Below are 20,814 nucleotides of genomic sequence, written 5' to 3' on the forward strand. Positions count from 1 at the left end.
TTGAACTAACAAAAAGGACCCAAGTTTCTCTTACCTCGGAAACATCAACATACATTGATTCATCATTTAGACAGTTTACATCAGTAACCTGTCACTCTACCTATGAATCTGTCACAGTCCCAGGTTGACCAATATGGAATCAACAATAGGAAACGAAGGCTTCAAGTTAGAGAAGTGGAAGAAGATTACAAGTTTTACTTGTTTTCACTTTCACCTACAGTTAATCAGAGAAGTTGGAAAAATAATAGGAAAGACAACACATGGGTACCATCTCAACTCTCAAGCCACTTAGATATGTTGTTGCTCTCATACTGACTTCCCTCTGAAACTAAGATAATATCGCACCATGCTTGAGGTAGAAGTTTGTCTAAGCCTCATGATCACCATACAAAACTCGAACCCCAAGTGACAAAAGAAACAATAAAAAATCCTCACATCATCAACGATCACAAAATGGGAAAATGCTGCAATATTTCAATTTACTTTCTACCTAATTCACGGCCAAAGTATTTGAAATTGAAGCCGTCACAGAAGTATAAGAAATTTCGAACAATGAGCTAACCCCGTGTGGCCACAACCATAAATCTCAACACAGAAAAGAAAAAACATGGGCCTGCAATAAGGAAGGATGTGACCTCATGAGGAATTTTAATTGTTATGCGATCACAAAAAAACTGAAGCAAACATTGGGTTGGCTGAGAGAAAACGAAAACCAAATGTCGCAAGAATTCTTTGTTCTACCTGGATTTCCGTCAATCGTGGCTAAGAAGGCTCGACATGAGCATCTACAACGAAATACTCCCTCCGTCTCAATTGTCTGCTCCCCAAAACAAAAACTTAAAAATGATGTACTTTAAGCTTTCGTCTTGCGAACTGGTCAATCACTATGGGACGGAGGGAGTACCAACAAAATAAACAAAAACATAGCCCTAAATCAATCCTTTATAGAGTCTAGTACCAAGATTCACCTTCCCAAGATTCGACATATGCTCAATTTGACAACTAATAACCAATCAATTCAGGTATTAAATTAAAAATACACAAGTGTAGAGAGATAAATATATACATTTATATGTATACCGGATGTCTTTGAGGAAACCGTATTTGATGAGCTCCTCATTCTTGAACTTGTTGAGGCCCATGAAGATGGTGTAGTCGCCAGCCTCGGGTCGGACTTTGAAGTAGAACACCATTGTCCCTCTTTGCGTGAGCTCACCACAATCCGCTCTCTCTTTCTCTCTCACAAAAGTGGTGTTTGCTTCTTGAGTAAGGAAAGTAGTACATAGAGTAGGTAGGAAAGTACCAGAGAGTCATTAATGAACAATGATATGGGCAGACGATTTTACCAAATAGTCCTCTAATAAAGGAGCATAAAAGGACAAAATAGTGAGTAAAAAAGAGGACACATAAGGAAAACATCAAAAGTCCGAAAACCCGTTAAAGTAATTTGAAAATAACATGAATGGTGCCTCTGGACCACGCCAAAACTGACAAAATGACAAATATCCCTAAACTCAAATCACAGCCTCCACCAATCAGGGGGCATTTTCGGAAGTATTGGCCAAAGAGCAAGCCACGTCTTAAGTTGAGCAATTCTCTTATTATACCAGTTGGTGGATATATAACCAATCAATATGTGTTCCGGCACCACTCCATATGCATCGTCTTTGATTTTTTGGCAGTACCTAAGCAACCAAACAAACCCTTTAATTGGATTGACTTACAACATTCCACAGACCAACAACAATGATCATCACGGCATCGCCTCTACATTATGGATATTTATATATGCACATATGCACAGATATGCTCATAATAATCACAATATCATAGGAACACAACTCAAGAAGATTTGAACTTTTTCATCAGGTTTCTGCGTGGGAGTAGAAACAATCATATATAGGATGGAATGAGTTCCTAACAATTATACCAAATACCAAAACGAAAAGGTGTAGATAGCAATTTATGCAGAAGATCTTTGAATTTCAAAAAATGACAAATTGAGATCTATGACGGACTTTGTAGCCACCTCGGATTAGTTTTGAAACTGGAGAAGGATATTAAGCAGTAAGAGGAACTAAGTTACTACTTAAATCAATGAAATTTGGTTTTCTACAAATTTATCTAAGAACTGTGCTCCCATGTACCAAAGAAATGATCCATCTGTCTCCTTTATAGTTGCTCTATACTTCAATAATTTTGCCTCGTCATGGGGCCAGAAGGGTATCTCCAACAGTGCATGAAAAAAAAAATCCTGATTCCAGTCATTATGCTTATTAGTTGGACATCAGCTGATTGACTGATTAACAATTTTAACAGATAATGAGGTTATCTTCTAATGAATGGCTTAAAGGTACATTGCTGTTAAGCATCTGTAAACTTGGGGAAAAAGGAGAGCCCACAAACTTGGGTTTCTCTCTCTCACACTTTGTATATATATGGACAAAGGTACAAGTACAAATCTACCCCTATGTAAAAGATACATGACAAAATAACCCCTACAATTTAACACTCTCCCTCAAGTTGGTGCAAGATATCTATCAAGCCCAACTTGAACACAATGGGATGAAAAATCTTACTACTAAGTCCCTTCGTAAATATATCAGCTAACTGGTCCTCAGATCTTACAAACGGCATACATATCAAACTCTTGCTCAACTTTTCCTTTATGAAATGCCTATCAATCTCGATATGCTTTGTTCTATCATTCTGCACAGGAATATGAGCAATATTTATAGCCGCTTTGTTGTCACAATAAAGTTTCAAATTCCCACCAAAAAAGGTGCAGTAGCCAGAAGTGGAGCGCCTATCGTCTATTGAACCAGCCCAGTCTGCATCAGTAAACGCTTCCAATCTCAAGTGACCATGATTGGAGAATAAAATTTCTTTACCTGAAGCTGATTTGAGATATCTCAAAATACGATAAACTGCATCTAGATGCACTGTACATGGCTTATGCATAAATTGGCTGACAACCCCAACGGCATATGTGATATCTGGTCTAGTGTGAGAAAAGTATATCAAGCGGCCCACAAGCCTTTGATATCTTTCCTTATCTGTATGCTCCCCAACATCTCCACTGAGATGATGAATCTCCACTGAGATGATGATTAGCCTCAATAGGTGAGTCTACAGGTTTGCAACCCAACATCCCTGTTTCTTCCAAGAGATCAAGAATATACGTCCTTTGGGAGATAAAAATACCTTTATCAAATCTTGTCACCTCCATCCCAAGAAAGTATCTCAATGACCCTAAGTCCTTAATCTCAAACTCTTGAGCAATACGAGCCTTAAATGGAGTATTTTTTCTGCATCATTGCCAATCATAATTATGTCATCCACATAGACAATGAGGATAGCAATCTTGCCATTACCTCCCTTGATGAACATAGTATGATCTGTCTGACTCTGCCGGTAGCCAAATCTTAACATAGCTTTATGAAATCTGTCAAACCAAGCTCTCGGTGATTGCTTTAATCCATAGAGGGTATTTCTCAATCTACACACCTTCCCTTCGGTTGCAAAGGAAGAGAAACCTGGTGATATATCCATGTACACTTTGTATGGCCCGTAATCCTCGACTTCGATCCTTTCCTCCACTGATTCAGGGATCGTCTAGCTTCCTCACCCTAGCCTGCACAATGAACGCACGACTCAGACCTAGCCGGGGTTGCCCGGCAAGGCCCTCCGGCGAGAGGATCAGAATGTGTAGAGAATAAAGCCAGAGACTAGGGTCTGTACCTCTTAGGGTCGTGATCCTTGAGTATTTATAGTCTCCTTAGCTTGCTCTCCAAGTACGGGCACATGCCCTGCACGAGCTAGGTGACATCATTGTGACGTCATAGAATGGATCTGGTAACCGTTTTGGCGTGAGCTGGCACCTCCCATGTGCGCTCATCATTATCTCTTGGCGTAATTGTTTTTAATCACGTGAGAGAGCACGCGACTTAGCGGGTGGCCGAGCCCCGCACCTGGCCGAGCCCAGTGATCGCCCCGAACGAAGAGCCTTCCAACGGACCCAATTCTCTCGCAGGTCGCCGAGCGCGGATGACACTTCTGGTGTTAGGCATAAGGTGGGTGCCATGTTGGTGGCTGATAGGCCTCGATTCAAGCCGAGCCCTAGCGCAGGTATGTGCACGGTAATCGAACGCGGACAACTATGCTCGGCCGGCTACAATAGCCCCTCAATCTCTGCCATTGCCGAGCGCATGGTAGAGATTGACGTTGAGCCTTAGCCGAATCCATTTGATCGCCGAACGTTAACCTTGGTAAAGAGGTGGAATTCTGGCCGAGCTTCAATCATTTTTCTAGCAACCGTCACAGACAAGCCCCAATGGAGGGGCGCCAGGTGTCCCCCCGTGGTTGGGTACAACTGATGAGAGGACGGCTGGCACGCAGGGAATTCTGCAAGGTTATCCCATCGCTGCCACGTGTCGAGTGTTGATTGGCTGCTGGTTCGGCGGTGTCAAAATGGGCGGGAAACTCGACTTCAAATCCTACCTCTTATATAAAGGAGGATGAGAGGAGAGAGAAGGGTTTTAAAACTCTCTCTCTCTAAACCTTCATTTCCAGAGCTCCAAAGCCCAACCGTTCATCTTCCATCTTGAGATCCCAGTGGTTTTATCATCAAATTTCGTCGAAACCTCAGGTATGCGTTCGATATCCACTTTTCTCCTCATTTCTATGGTTCTTGTCCCCTTTTTCATTGCTTTTCTGGGTTTTTTTTGGGGGTGTTTTGTTCCGTGTGAATAGTATTCCCCTGGGGATGAACAGTGATGTTCATCCCTACGTTCAACCTGTTCTTCCGAGCCCCAACTTTGAGGTTGGTTTGATTAAGCCGACGCTAAGTTGGGCCAAATCCCATGACTTAAGTCTCAGATCTTTCCAAGCTTGAGTCTCGTAAGAGTTAAAACAGGGTGGGCCAGTAGGGTAGCCAAGCGTAGGGAGATCCTCGTCTGTCTCCGACGATAAGGTTTCTCACTTTCTTCTTGTGTTGATAGGTCTGGCTCACCCGGTCATAGTCATCTCTTCCGACTCTGAAAGCTCAGGGGACGACTCTGGGGACTTGATAATCCAAGAGTATTTGGAAAGGCATAGAAGCCGACGCCAGAACTCTTCAATTGCTTCAAATATGTCTGCTGATACCAGCGACTCAAACGCCAAACGCGACTACGAATACGGCGGGGACGGATCCAATACCAAACCTGAAATTTCGTTCACAACGTCGACACACTCAGAGGCTGAGCCCCATCTAGGGGCCGAAGCTGAATCGAGATTCAACTCTCAGGCCGAAGCCACGTTTTCTGCACGATCTGGGCATGGCAAAGCGCCTTCAGAGGATAGAGAGGTCGCCGACCTCTATGAGAGGGGTCAAGTCTGTACCCGCGCTCATTTCTTCAGTGAAGAACTTGGTGAATATGAAAAGTTTTGTAAAGACTATAGTATTCCTGCAGATGTCATTATCAGCCAGGTAGCCAGCAACCGTATTAGGGATAAGAGGGAGCATCATCCCGAGCATATAACAGTTCCCCTAATGGCGATTTGTGAAGCTGGGCTGCGGTTCCCACTTCATCCGTTTCTGAGGGAACTTTTGGCTCGGTTCAGCCTAGTTCCCCATTACTTTGCAATTAATAGCTATAGGATTGTGATGTCAGTGATTGCACTGAAGGAGCTCCACAATCTGGAGTTCACCATCGCCGACCTTTTCCATACTTACATAATGTCTAGGCATGGCCAGACCGAGCGTCGATACTTGTCTACTCGTAGGGACAAGACGCCCCTAGTGGATGGTTTGCCCGATATAAGTGGGCAAATTTTTATGTTGAAGTAAATGGCAATTATGAGTTCGGCGACCAGTCTAACCATCGACACGCTGTGCCGAAGATAAAAGATTTCCGAGGTTGATTTCCTTTTATTCGGTTTTCTGCCGAGCCTTTTTTGTTCCTGTAGCCCCCCCTTTTTAAACAATGTTGACTACCTTTGGTTTATTGTAGATCACCGGTCCATAACGAAGACTCAATAGTCGCTGGCCGTTGAAAAGCACATAGAAGTCTTGCTGTCTCAAGCTGTCAGAGACGCGCCGACGCTGCTTGGTTACGCCCCATCTTACAAAGGTAAGCTCAAGAGGAGAGAGGAGGTTGGTGGGCCGAGCATAAGGGAAGGAATCTCTAAGAAGAGTGGACTTCCAACGGCAGAGGAACATCAGCGGAAGGGAGCAAACAAGAAGCAAAAGGAGCCGAGAGTGAAATTTCCTACGTTCAGGAAGCCAGCAGAATTCTGGTTCCAGGAAAGTCAACAGTCTGAGTTTCCAGATATAAGCATTCCTCTTCAGACCCTCATACCTGAGTTTGCTAGACAAATGGGAAGAAGGAACGTTGTTTGTGTCAACATTAGGGACGGCGCCGCTGTTCGACAAAAAGAGACCAATGATACCAAGCCTGTTGAAAAGAGGCAGAAAATTACTCATGATTTCTTCCCAACAAAGCCACCGACTCCATTTCCGAGCTAGAAGGACAGGACCGAATCATTAGCTGCAGGTGGTTCGAAGGAGGTCCAAAAGTCAACGGGTTCGGCCGGCCCAGTTACTGCTCAGGAATTTGCTCCATCTTTTGCTCTGGTTGAAGGCAGGGTTGTGACGATGGAGGGCTCTGTGAAGATGGAGCCGGGGCTGGCAGTTGCAATTGTCCAAGGTTTGGCTCTACCGTATGATATGCGGAAGGTTCCAGATGATCTTCAGCCGAGCTTGGTGCATGCCAATGCTTACCTTGTCCAGGTATGCCCGTACCTGATTTGTTTCAACATTTTTCCGTGTGCATTTCCGAGCTTGTCTCCTTTTGTTGTGCAGGCTGGTCAGGCTTTGCTTCGAGCGTCGAACAAAGCCGAGCTTGTTACTGCCGAGAGATCTCGTTATCGTGATGATCTCAAGTCTGAGCGTGAAAAGGTGAAGTCGTTAAAGACTAGCCTGAAGATGGCAAAGGCTCGGGTGGCCGAGTTGGAAAAGAAAAATAACGAGGCCGAGGAAAAAACGAAGAAAGTCGAGCGCGAGCTCGGGAAGATTTTGAGGAGAGAAAAAAGGAAGATGAAAGAGGTTGATGAAAAGGCCTATCAAGCCAGTTTTGACCGAGCCGGAGCCGAGTATATGCGGGATGCTCGGAAGATGGTCAATGAGGAGGCGGAGAAGAGGGTGCCCGTGGCTTATAGGAAAGGTTATAAGGATGGTGTGGCTGCTGCCGCCAGCGCTCTTCAACTGGAGTCCGACTCGAATTTGTACAAGTCGATTCCAGCACCTGCTGTTCCTGAGCTTATCCTCCCGTACACTGAGGAAGAGTGTGCGCCGCTTCCTCTTGAGGAATTCCCCGAGAGTGATGACGATGTTGAGGACGTCTCTGCGGATGATGCCGATGGTGGAGATGGGGCTGCTGCACTGGAGACTGGTGAGGTTGGGACTGAGAAAGTGGCTGAGGACGCTGAGCAGGAGCCAATGAATGTTGATAAAAATACCGAGGCCGATGCTGATGTTGCTAAAGAGGACACTGTTCAAGCATGAGTAGGAGATTACCATTTTTCTTTCTTTTTTGTTGTCTTTGTTGTTTTTGAACTTGAACTTGAAATTTTTGTTGGGCTGGGCGGATCCGAGCTTGGATTTTACCGTGCTAGATGTAATAGTTTGTGGGGGATTGACACCGAACGATATACTTGGCAGTATCTCCCAGCTTAGGAATTTTCTGCAACACCTGTTTTCTTTTGAATGAATGACTTTGACTTCTATGTTTGCAATGTATCACCTTTGCCGAACTTGATTGATTTTTCTCATGCCTTTTAAAATTTAAAAGGCTTGCTTGTTTGGATGGTAGATATCTGTAGCCCCCACTTTGGTCTGGGTTCGGCCAAATATTAAAATATTGGCCAATGTAGGAATTGGTTTGTCTATAGTGGGATAATTGCCGAGCCTTGACCAAAGTACGGAGGTAAAATAGACTCGATGGGAAGCCGGTTAATCACCTGAAGTTCGATAGGAGCCCCCTACATGTGATTGGGGGCTCGGCCAATGGTGCCAGCCCCTCGCCAAGGTATAAGGGTCTTGAAATGTTAAATGTCTGTGGGTGGTTTGCTCATCAAATTATGAGTATAACCGGGCGTTGGCTGACCTTATAATCTTGCCAAACCGAACCCGAGCCTAAATTCCAGCCGGAGTGTGTGAGTTTAGGCTCGGTGGACCATATGTCCAGTTTCTGCTTCTCTGGGCAGCGATAGTGGCCGTAGCAGGGGCATTAAAGTCGTTTGTGAGTGTGACCGAAGTCAACGTTTGTGGTTGGCAGAATTAGCCGGGGGTAGAGTTATGAGAAAAAATATTAAAACAAGCTAAAAGCGTAGAAGACATCGATCAAGATTCTTTTTAAATGTGAGAAACGTGAAGTACAAAAGAGTCGGGCCGAGGCCAGTTTAATCTTTGAAACAATGTGGCCGAAGTCACTACTTTAAAGAAATAAACAGGATAGGCAGTGGCCAAACATGAGGCCTACTGTTTGTAGCTGATTACATGTATGCCTTCTTCAGATTCTGTGCATTCCATGGGTTGGTAAGGATTTTACCATTCATGTCTTCCAGTACGTAAGCACCTTCACCAGCAATTTTGACAACACGAAAGGGACCATCCCAATTGGGCTTGAATTTCTGCTTCTTGCTGGCTTGCACCACCTTTCGCCAAACCAAGTCGTCTGGCTTGAAGATCTTGGTTCGAACACTTCGGTTGTAGCCTCTTGCCACTTGTTGTTGGTACTCGACGAGCTTTAGCTGAGCGTCGTCGCGCTTCTCTTCTACCAAGATCACTTCCTGTTCCACAGCTTCATCATTAGTCTTTGGATCGAAGTTCTCTGTTCTCAGAATGGGGAACCTAAACTCTAGTGGGATTACGGCCTCCATGCCGAACGCCATTGAGAAGGGTGTTTGGCCTATTGAGCGCCTCGGGGTAGAACGGTAAGCCCAAAGAACACGTGGCAGGTCCTCAGCCCATTTTCCTCTCTTGGAGTTTAGCCGACGCTTGATCCCGGCACAGACGGTCTTGTTTGTGGCCTCAGCTTGGCCATTTCCTTGGGGGTAAGCTGAAGTAGAGTTGAAGAAGCGTATACCAAATTCAACACAGAGACTGGTTAAGTCCTTGCAGACGAATTGGCTTCCGTTGTCTGAGACAATGGCATAGGGGACGCCGAATCTAGTGACGATGTTTCTCCAGACGAATCTTCTTACGTCGGCTTCAGTGATTGTTGCCAGAGGTTCAGCCTCTACCCATTTTGAGAAGTAATCCGTTGCCGTGATCAGAAATTTGAAGCCTCCAGGTGCCGTTGGTAGCTTTCCCACAATATCAAGCCCCCATTGTGCAAAGGGCCAAGGACTTGTGATGGGGGAAAGATTCTGGGCTGGTTGTTTTGGGATAGGGGAGAAAAGTTGGCATGGTCGGCATTTGCGGACGACTTCCTCGCAGTCTTTCTTCATGTTCTTCCAAAAGTATCCTTGACTTATTGCGCGTTGGCAGAGCGAACGGCCGCCAGAGTGGCAACCACAGCTACCTTAGTGGAGCTCGGTGAGAATTTCAGGTACCTGGGTTGGGTGGACAACGAGGAGATAAGGGCCCGAGAAAGATTTCCTGTAGAGTTGGCCACTTTCGAAAAGCCAGTAGTAAGCGGCTTTGTTCTTGATGCGATAAGCTTGCTTTTTGTCTGTTGGAAGAGTATCATGTTTGAGGAACGCCACGATCTCGTCCATCCAGCTCAGACCAAGTTCAACGTTGAGTACTTCTGGAGTGGTGTCATAGCTTGGGTGGTCGATGCTGCCAAAGTTGATAGTCCTGAATTCGGAGGCTTTGGAAGCTGAGGCAAGGCCAGCGAATGCATCTGCATGCGCGTCGTGTTCACAGTTGATCTATTCGATTTTGAAATTCTGGAAGTGCGTGATGAGCTCGGCTGCCATTGCCTGGTATTTTGACATTCGCGGGCCCCGAGCCTCATTGTCCTAAGTACTTGATTAACTATGAGTTGCGAATCACAATAAACAACAAGATCGGAGACTTTCATCGCAACTACGGAGCGTAGGCCAGCAAGGAGGGCTTTGTATTCAGCTTCATTATTGGTGGCGGGGAAGTCAATGCTTAGAGAACTTTCATGAAGTGTGCCACAAGGGGAAACTAAGACAACCCCTGCTCCGGCTCCGTTGCTGTTGGAAGCCCCGTCGACATGTAGTCGCCAGATGTCGCCTTGAAAAAGTAGCCAAGGCAGTGGTGCTTTAATTGATTCGGTGACAGGTTGAGGAGTGAGAGTTTTGAGAATTTCTGTGTCCTCCGGTGTTAGTTTTGCGATGAAGTCGACGAGAATTTGACCTTTGATCGTGGCTCGAAGCGGATGTCGAAGTTTGCTAATTCAACTGCCCATTTGGAGACCCTGTTGGAAAGATCAGTCTTGCGGAAGAGGCTTTTTAAAGGGTGCTCTGTTAAGACAGTTATGGTGTGGGATTGGAAGTAAAGGAGGAGTTTCCTGGCTGTCGAGACGAGAGCGAGTGCCAATTTCTCAAGTGGTAGATATCGTGTTTGCGCTAGGAGGAGTGTTTTGCTTGTCAAGTAGATGGGCAAGTCGTTTGTGCCAACTCGCCGTACCAATGCTGAACTAATTGCGTGGGCGGAGAAGGCAAGGTATAGATACAAGTTCTCGTACTCCTTTGGTTTCACGAGTAGAGGGGCCGAGCTTAAGTATTCTTTAAGTTCGGTCAAGGCGGAGTTGCAATCCGTGGTCCATTCAAAACTGCGTCGACTCTTGCCTTTCAAGGCATGGAAGAATGCATAGCATTTGTCTGAGGATTTGCTGATGAACCGGTTCAGAGCCGCTGCCATCCCAGTAAGCCTTTGTACTTCCTTGATTGTCCTTGGTGGGCGCAAGTCTTTAACGGCCTTTATCTGGTTAAGGTCGGCCTCAATACCACATCGGGTGACCAGGTGTCCAAGGAATTTCCCAACGCTCACGCCGAACGCACACTTTTCAGGGTTTAGTCGCAGCTTGTGTAGTTTAAGGATTTCGAAGAGTTCCGCCAAATCTTTGAGGTGGTTGGATTCCTTCTGGCTCTTAACAGCGAGGTCGTCAATGTAGGCTTCCACGGTGTGGCCAATTTGTTCTTGCAACATCTTGAATATGGCTCTGTTGAATGTAGCGCCTGAATTCTTGAGCCTAAAGGGCATGACTCGGTAGCAAAAGATGCCATATGGTGTGATAAAAGCAGTTTTTTCCATGTCGTCCGGGTCCATGGCAATTTGGTGGTAGCTACGGTAGGCGTCTAGGAAGCTTAACCGAGCATGTCCAGACGTTGCGTCCACAAGTTGATCAATCTTGGGGAGTGGAACCAATCATTTGGACAAGCGTCGTTGAGATTGGTATAATCCACGCAAACTCGCCATTTGCCGTTTTTCTTCTTAACGACCACTGTGTTGGACAACCATGTTGGGTATTGTACTTCTTGGATGGCATTGGCTTCCAGCAAATGTTAGACTTCTTCAACGACGGCGTCGGCATGTTCAGCTACAGAACGTCGCGACTTCCGGATGACAGGCTTGGCATCTTTCTTGATGTTGAGAGAGTGACTGATAAAGTTGGGGTCGATCCCCTGCATCTCGTTGGGGGTCCAAGCAAAAACTTCTATGTTTTGCTTGAGATATTGGAACATATCTTCGTGGTCGGCTCTGCTGATGGAAGAGCTGAGTAAGAAGAATCGGGAGCCATCCTCGTTGATGGGCATTTGGACGAGGTCCTCTTCTGCTTTGTCTTCGGCTCTCTGGCCGACGTCATCAATCACGGCAATGTTTGGGACTTCGACCCACTGCACTTGCTTGGATTTGGTGGAGTTGTGGACGGCTGAGGCGTAGCATTTTTTCGAGGCTATTTGGTCGCCTCGCAGATCTTCTTGTCTCCCATTGGTGCCGATGAAGCAAACGACCTGGTGATTGATAGGTTGAAGTGATTGCTTGCATGTCGTGCAACCAAGTTCGGCCAAGAATTGCGTTGTATGGGCTTGGTACGTTGACGACGATGAATTCGACGCTCAACGTTTTCGAGCCGACGACGACTGGCAGGAAGATTCGACTAAGTGGCCAGACAGGTGCTCCATTGAATCCGATGAGGGGTACTTTGGTGGGTTGCAAAGCCGAATCTGGGAGATCTAGCTTTCTGAACAAGTCATAGTACATGACCTCCGCCGAGCTTCCTTGATCGATTAGAACGCGCTTGACGTCATGGACTCTAATTTGGACAGTTACGACGAGGGCATTGGAGTGTGGGCTTTGCACACGCTCGAGATCGCGCTCGGTAAAAGTTATAGTCCATTTGGGTAATTCTTCTGGACGTGGACGTTCAGATCCAGGTCCTACCGCGAGTACTTGCTTGGAAGCGGAGGCGTGATTGAGGTCAACACGAAGGTTTGTTTCAGATTCCTTTGTCACGGGGCCGTGAATAACGTGTATCGTCGTCCGCGGCTCATTTGGGTTGGGATTTCCAGCAGGTTGACGGGTGGGTGTTTTGGTTCGATCGATGTACTGATCGAGATGGCCTTGGGCCGCCACACGCTCCAATAGTGCTTTGTACGGTGCGCATACCGTTGTGTAGTGACCGAGTTCGTTATGATACGAGCACTTTTTCCTTAGGTTTTGATCTTCTTGGCCGGTGTTTGTGCCGAGCTTCCCTATTGGCCATTCGAACCATGGTTGCCTCATTATCTCCTTTAGGAAAGACCAGATGGGCTCCTTGAAGTATGGGGTTTCAGCCACGTAGTCATGCACCTTTGGCGGACGTTTCTTTCCTTCCTTAATGTTGTTGACGTGTTTCTTTTGCTGGGACTGATGGGTTATGATTGGTGCAAGTAGCTGTGTCGTGGCCGTTAGGGGTAGAGTTATTGGGTTCGGTATCCCCTGAGTCGCTCGGTCTGCGTAAAATTCTTCAAGAGCGCAGAATCGTTCTACGATGCGCATCAATTCGCCCATGCCATGGGGTGGACGGATGGCGAGTTCATCCAGGATCTTGCTGCCAGTTTCCAAACCATTTTTGAAGGTTCGCGCAGCCTAGTACTTGTCAATTCCAGGGATCTCATTGAAGAGTTGCCAGTAGCGCTCGGCATACTGTCTGAGTGTTTCTGAGGGGAGCTTCCTCATCTGGGATAGTGACTCAGGCTCTTTGGCAGTCCTGTTGCTTGTGATAAAACGAGTGTTGAAGGCACGTTCGAGGTCGGCGAGGTTCCGTATGGATCCAGCGGGCAGCTTGTTGAACCACTTGAGCCCAAGGGAGCCGAGGCTAGATGGGAACGCTTTGCATTTGATTTTGTCTCTTGTGGTGCACAACTCAATGGTTTGGCAGAAGTGTATCAGGTGGGTATAAGCTTCGCACGTAGTTGGGTCGAACTTTGTGAATTTCGGCAGATGGAAGTTAGGCTTGACTGTTGTATTGATTATGTGGGACGTGAAGGGGGAGACGCTGAGGTCCTTCAGCTGTCGCTCAAAGCCTGGGCGCGGCGGCTTGTCGTGCCCTTCTGTCTTCGTTCTTTTGGATTCTTTGCTAGGTGATTTCTCGCGGGCTCTGTGCCGAAATTTTTCGCACAAATCTTTTGTTCGGTGTGGGCCGTCGACAGATTTTTCTCTGATCCGTCAATTCCTGGCGTCGTTCGGCCCTTCGATCTGTTCACCTTTCTTGTTCCACGGAGCTTGACTTCCATTGCCCAAGTTTTCTGGTGGGATCTCTCCGAGACGTTCAGAGACATGGCGCCTGGTTTGCATGGAATCTCGGCTACAGTGGGAAACCGTTGTGCGAGAGAACTCCGCGCGACCAGTCGAGTATGTGCTTGTGAATGACTCAATGTCCCTTGTGTCGATGCGATCATGGTGGCTCTTTGAGCGACGTGTTCCAGATGTTGTAGGCCGCTTGTAGAGAATTATCTCTCTTGCATCGCCCGTGTCTGGTGTGAAACCAAGGCGATCTTTGACGGAGCCACGATGGCCTTTTTCGTGAGGAAGCTCCAGTGGTGGTGGGAGGGGTGGTGGAGGCGGTGTTTGTCTTCGTCGCCTGCCGCCTCCAGCAGATCTGGATGTGGCAAAAGCGGTGTCTTGATGCATTTGTTGTTTCATTTGGGCCACTTCCGCCCTCAGAGCCGCCAGTTCGTTGTCTCTCTCATCATCGCGACGCTGTAGCAAGCGGATATAGGCCGTCGTTACGTCGTCCGCTACTGGGGATAGTCCGCAGTTAGGGGGATTGAGATGGACATGTGCCTCTCAAAGAACGGTGGAAGGATTGTGTTTCCACTGGCGTCTTTTGCTCCTGAGGTAGCGATGTCAATCAGATCTCTGCCCATGGTGGATGGATCTGTGGTTGTTGGGAGGAGGGGGGTGGATTGAAGGAGATTGGAGCCGTTTGAGTCAGAAGTTTCGTTATTCACGTCATGTTCACCAATTGTGTGGCCCGTAATCCTTGACTTCGATCTTCCTCCGCTGATTCAGGGATCGTCTAGCTTCCTCACACTACCCTGCACAATGAACACACGAATAAGACCTGGCCGGGGTTGCCCGGCAATGCCCTCTGGCGAGAGGATCAGAATGTGTAGAGAATAAAGCCAGAGACTAGGGTCTGTACCTCTTAGGGTCGTGATCCTTGAGTATTTATAGTCTCCTTAGCTTGCTCTCCAAGTACGGGCACATGCCCTGCACGAGCTAGGTGACATCATTGTGACGTCATAGAATGGATCTGGTAACCGTTTTGGCGTGAGCTGGCACCTCCCATGTGCTCTCTTCATTATCTCTTGGCGTGATTGTTTTTAATCACGTGAGAGCACGCGACTCGGCGGGTGGCCTAGCCCCGCACCTGGCCGAGCCCAGTGATTGCCCCGAACGAAGAGCCTTCCAACGGACCCTATTCTCTCGCAGGTCGCCGAGCGTGGATGACACACTTCTGGGATCAGGCATAAGGTGGGTGCCATGTTGGCAGCTGATAGGCCTCGGTTCAAGCCGAGCCCTGGAGCAGGTATGTGCATGGTAATCGAACGTGGACAACTATGTTCGGCCGGCTACACACTTCTTCTAAATCACCATGAAGAAATGCATTTTTAACATCGAATTGTAGAAGAGGCCAATTCAAAATAGCAGCGCAAGAGAGTAGGGTTCAAATAGAGTTCATCTTTGCTACCGGAGCAAAGGTTTTCTCATAGTCAATTCCGTATGTCTAAGTATAGCCCTTGGCAACTAGCCGCACCTTGTATCTCTCAACTGTCTCATCTGCTTTATGTTTTACTGTGAACACCCATTTACAACCCACCGATTTCTTTCCCTCCGGAGGAGACACTAGTTCACAGGTGCCATTCTTTTTCAAAGTTGTCATCTCCTCTACCATAGCTTCTTTCCACTTAGGTATTATGAATATTTCCTTCCAACTCTGTGGGATAGATATGGAAGAAAGAAAGGAAACAAATGCACAATACGAGGGAGAAAAACAATCATATGAAACAAACTGTGAGATGGGATGTTGAGTACATTGTCTAACTCCTTTTCTATGAGCAAAAGGAGCATCTAGATTATCAGAAACAAGAGGGATGGTTCATTACCAGATGAGTCAGCCGAAGAATCAGCTACTAGACTTGAAGCCGGAGTAGGTGATAGTGATTGGCAAGGTGGTATCGCACAAGCCGACTGTCCCTTTTTTCCGTCGAGAAAACTTCTGCAAGTTAGGCAATCTATGCGGGTAAAACCTATCATCATCAACATCTCGGCCACTCATGTCATGTTCTACTCTTGCTTCAGATATGGGTTCTTCCCTAGAATTTTTCTTCTCCCCCTCACCATAACGAGGTATTGGAAAGTAAGACCAAGACTCCTGATTATGGGATGTCAACATCTTTTGCTCCATATTATTTGTAGACACCCCAATCTGGGCTTCCAGATTAGTTTACTTACGGTATTTGATTCCTCAATGATGAAATGGATCAAGAACACCCCGGGAATGATAGCGTCTTTGAGTTTTGAGAGTTTGCAAAACCCTTGAACCTAACTAGCCTAAGCCACTTCAAAAACCAAAAACCCTACTGGTCCGCGCCAGGGCGCAACCATCCCGTGCCAGGGCGCACCCTCGCGCGATAGACTCACTCCATCGCGCGACAGAGCGCCAGGGCGCACCATCGCGCGCCTGACTCACTCCATCGCGCGACAGTGCGCCAGGGCGCACCATCGCGCGACAGACTGACTCCATCGCGCGATGGTCAAAGCTGTCCCCATCACCTTTATCAGCTGGGATGCTTAGCCACCAAGCAAACCTCAACCAGCCTCGTGGACTGGCTGAGCTCCTCTCATTACACCAACCAGATTTATCACCATCCATCCCTATAAATACCCCCATTCTTCTTTCATTCAAAGGGTTCCAAAAAATGAAAGGTTAAGCACAAGCTCTAGTGTTTTTCCTCCATTTTCACACTTCAACCTTCCAAGAACAAAGCTTGTTCTTTGCTTCTACCACTCAAACTCCACAATCAAGCCTTCAAACATCAAAGCTCAACACCTTTCAAACTCAAAACCGAAGGTATAGCTTACCTTTGTTCTGTTTTCTGTTCTGATCTTTGAGGGGGGGCTGGCAGGGCCAAGGCTGGTAATCAATACCAGTTCTGGTCCTAAAGCTGGCAAGGTTTCAAAAACCGTCATGGTAGGAACCAGCGCGCGATGGTCCCACTCTCTCGCGCGACACTCCGGTGCTGCATGAGATGGACCGCGTGGGGATTGGTGTCCTACTGTTTTGTGCTTTATTTTGTGTATAGATCACTCTGTTGAGCATGTTAATAACCAGTTTACTGCTTTCCTTTGTTAGAAATTGCTAGCCATAGTTCAATTTGCATGTCTTCTGTTTTGGAGTACCCCTGGGATCATTTTGAACCTGTCCCAGAACCCAGAAATGTGTAAAGCAAATGCTGGTACGCGCCAGGGCGCACCATCGCGCGCCAGACTGGCTCCATCGCGCGACAGTGCGCCAGGGCGCACCATCGCGCGCCAGACTGGCTCCATCGCGCGACAGTGCGCCAAGGCGCATCCTCGCGCGCCAGACTGGCTCTGTCGCGCGATAGTATGCCTCTGACCAGTGAGTGGCCTTGCACGGGTAGCTTAGTTTTAGGCCATTATTTTGTCCCCACACTGTTTATGGGGTGTTTTATTATTTTGTAAGGCTTTACAGCCTTTAAACTGTATATTATGCTGCCTATAAACTGCGTGGTTTGTCCTGGGTGTGCACTGGTCCTTCCAGAGCCCAGATGGTTTGAGAATAAGAGCTGTGGGTTTGAGCTCACCGGCACGCGCGTGTCTTGGAGTTGTGCGTGCATGAGTAAACAGCATGCAGTGACTCGTTCAGTGCATGCTGGTTTCTTCCTACGCACGTCACCCCAAAACAGGGGCCTCCCAGTTTGTTTAAACTCCCACAGCAGTCTGTTCTCATCCTATACTAACTGCTCATGCATGCTATCCATCACATCCTGCAAACATGTGACAGTTTTAAATCCCCGATTAATTGTTCCCCCGCTCTAATTGGCTAAAAAATTGATTAATCAAACAGAATCGCAAACAAACATCTTTCGCAAATGCCTAAGTAGAGACCGATCTCCGGATTGGGCGAGAGGGGTGCCATAAAACCCTTCCCCTCTCGTAACCTGGCTCCCGAACCCAGATATGGTTATGACGGACTGGTTCCTTAACTTTTTCAAATCAAACAGCGCGGCAAGTGCTTCGAAATACGGTTCCTTGTGTGTCGGACATTCAAACCCGAGTGGCGACTCTGTATTTTGCGAGCGCTTGCTTCCCCGCTCGCGCTCCCTCGATCTGGGCCCTTGCGTCTCGGAATCCGAAAATTCCAAGGGCACACTGCCCACAGTTCTCCCCCCGAAGAGATGTAGTGGAGAGGGGGGTAAAAAGAAGTTTCCCAAAAAGTGACATTCATAGAAACAAAATGTTTACGAGAGTGAGGGTCATAGCATTTATATCCCTTATGAGTAGGAAAATAGCCAAGGAAAACCCATTTACGAGCCTTGGGGATCTAACTTGCCACCAGGATGTTTAGGAGCATGGACAAAACATATACAACCAAAAACTTTGGATGGAAGGGAAGAAACCGAAGAACTACGAGGGAGAAACTCAATAGAGATTTTAAACTGAAAAACACTGGATGGCATGCGATTGATAAGATTAGTTGCACTAAGAACAGTTTCACCCCAATAAAATTTTGGGACATTTATGGTGAAAAAGAGAGAACGGGCTACCTCAGCAAGGTGGCGATTTTTACGTTCAGCAACCCCATTCTATTATGAAGTGCCAACACAAGTGGTTTGAAAAAGAATGCCATACTAAGATATGCCTGAAACTGCCCATCAAGGTATTCAGTGCCATTATCACTACGAAGGATTTTAATGTTGGTGTCAAATTGAGTACGAACCATCTGATGAAAAGATTTAAAGCATGAAAAAACTTCACTTTTTGACCGAAGTAAATACATCCAAGTGACACGAGAATAACAGTCAATAAAAGTGACAAACCATCGATAACCAGAAATAGAAGTAATCGGGGAAGGACCCCAAACATCAGAATGAATAACCGTAAAAGGGGAATCACTTCTTTGATTAATAGGAGCATAAAAAGAGTGTTTGTATTTAGCCAGCTCATAAGCTTCACAAAAAAAAACTGACTCCTACTACATTGCTTAGTTAAAGTAGGAAAAAGTTTTTCTAGAATCCCAAAAGATGGGTGACCTAATCTATGATGCCACTGATGCAATAAAGGAAGAGTTGAACTCGTATCTGCTTCAAGAGCTTGACCCAATGACAATGGTGTAAAAGATGGACGAGATGCAAACTCCAAAAAATAAAGACCACCATGTGCTTTACCACTACCAATCATTCTCCCCGAATCCAGCTCCTAAAAGACACAATGTGTAGGGAAAAAAATCACGGAGCAATTCAAAGAATGGATAAGATTACTAACAGAGAGAAGGTTAGTAGAAAAATTTAGAACATGGAGAACTGAAGAAAGAGAAATGGTTGGAGAGTAGCGAAGGAACCTTTCCCTAAAATAGCAGATAGGGAACCATCAGCTACTCTGACCTTATCCTGACCAAAACATGTAGAATAGGAGTCAAAAAATAAGAACAACCTATCATATGATCTGTGGCACCAGAATCTATTATCCAAGGAAGAGAGGAAGAAGCAGTAGATGTACTAGCAGGGATACCTGTGAGCAAAGTACGAGGATGAAGTGGACGTAGAAGCTGTGGAAGATGGAGAGTCAAGCCAAGCCATTAGGCGCCTGAGAGTTTGTAACCCCCCTTGAGAAAGAGTACCACCACCTTGACAAGTATTAGGCACGGGAGATTGCAAACGAGCACCAATAGGGTCACGCAACATGTCAACATTAGACTCCAAAACATGTACATGAGAGCGCACAGGACCACCACCTCGTCCACGAGGAGGACGACCATGCAACTTCCAACAAAATTCCCTCGTATGCCTGGTTTTGTTGCAATAGTCACACCAGAGAAGTTCTTTATCAACAGAGCCATTTTTATCACCAAGCTGACTCTGAGTAGACTTACCATCCCGTGGGGTGGGAACGGCAACTAAGGCAAAGCGATCCGAAATTGGAGGATGGATCATCACACTCCGTCTACTCTCCTCCTGTTGAACACATGCATAGGCCTCTCTTAAATTGGGAAAAGGAATACGGCCCAACACTTGTACTCTAATTGGATCATATTCCACATCAAGACCAGCAAGAAAGTCATAGATACGCTCCTTATCAACCATCTGCTGAAAAGTAATTGCATCGGCAATACAAACAGCTTGAAACCCCTAATAATAATCAAGTTCCTGCCACACTCTATTCAATTCAGCATAATACTCGGCAAGAGGTCGATTGTGTTGATCCAATCGGCAGAGTTTCTTTCTCAACTCAAAGGCCTAAGCATCATCACCTTTCTGGGAATAAGTTTGTGCTACAGCCAACCAAATCGTGTGAGGTGTATCCAGAAGCAAAAAGGTATGGCGAATGGTAAGAATCATAGAGTTAAATAGGCAAGTCATGGCTAAAGCATTCTACCAAGTCCATGTCTCAAATTCGGGTCCAGCAGCTGTTGGTTTTTGAACAAGGCCTGTGATAAATTCCAACAAGCCATCGGCAGTGATAGCCAGAGTAAAAGTGCGAGACCAAAGCAAATAGTTTGAACTATCCAACTTAATATGGCAAATATCAAGAGGAGAGTTATTCAGAGTCCCAATAGGACTCATCTCATTATTGGCACTAGCGGAAGTATTTTTGGGATCCTCCAACATATCAACAGAAAAGTAGCAAAAGACTACAAAAATGCCGCAAGTAAAAGAGGGAACCAACTACCAGACAATACCCCAAACAGTGAAAATAGCGCAGAAACAGTACATAAACAGTGCCGAACTACCTCAAAATCAGTTCTGAGTGCAAACGGTGACCTATTTGAACCCGTACGAACTCGAAATCAACATACCCAGCGTCTAAAAGACCAAAAAACGACTTTGGATAGCACAAAACCCTGAAAACGAACCTGTTCGTGGTCAAACAGTAGTCATACGAGGTTGGAAGTAATTGCGGTCATCGGTGAGTACTCTGAGGTAGCTGGAAGTGGTTGTACGGCATCGGAATCAACCATGGAGGTGCCGACAAGGTTCGCCGAAGGTCAGGAAGTGTAGATGAGGGTGCGTAGCAACTGGGAACAACTGCATACAACAGGTTCTTAAACAGCGTCGATGTCTTCA

At 46.5% G+C, this 20,814-nt stretch overlaps 1 protein-coding gene across 2 annotated transcripts in view; it reads right to left on the bottom strand.

Annotated features, from left to right (window-relative positions):
- Positions 1–924: 924 nt before the first annotated feature.
- The window catches only part of LOC131303739 (uncharacterized), a 36,598-nt gene continuing 16,708 nt past the window's right edge, over positions 925–20,814 (bottom strand). Inside the window, exon 14 of one of the 2 annotated variants that reach the window (XM_058330719.1) lies at positions 925–1,685. The gene's annotated coding sequence lies outside the window, so the exon portion shown is untranslated. The remainder of the gene's footprint in view (positions 1,686–20,814) is intronic. The other variant, XM_058330718.1, reaches the window with a different exon arrangement.

This window comes from Rhododendron vialii, chromosome 10a (assembly GCF_030253575.1).
Source record: "Rhododendron vialii isolate Sample 1 chromosome 10a, ASM3025357v1".
In the NCBI taxonomy this organism is placed as follows: Eukaryota; Viridiplantae; Streptophyta; class Magnoliopsida; order Ericales; family Ericaceae; genus Rhododendron; species Rhododendron vialii.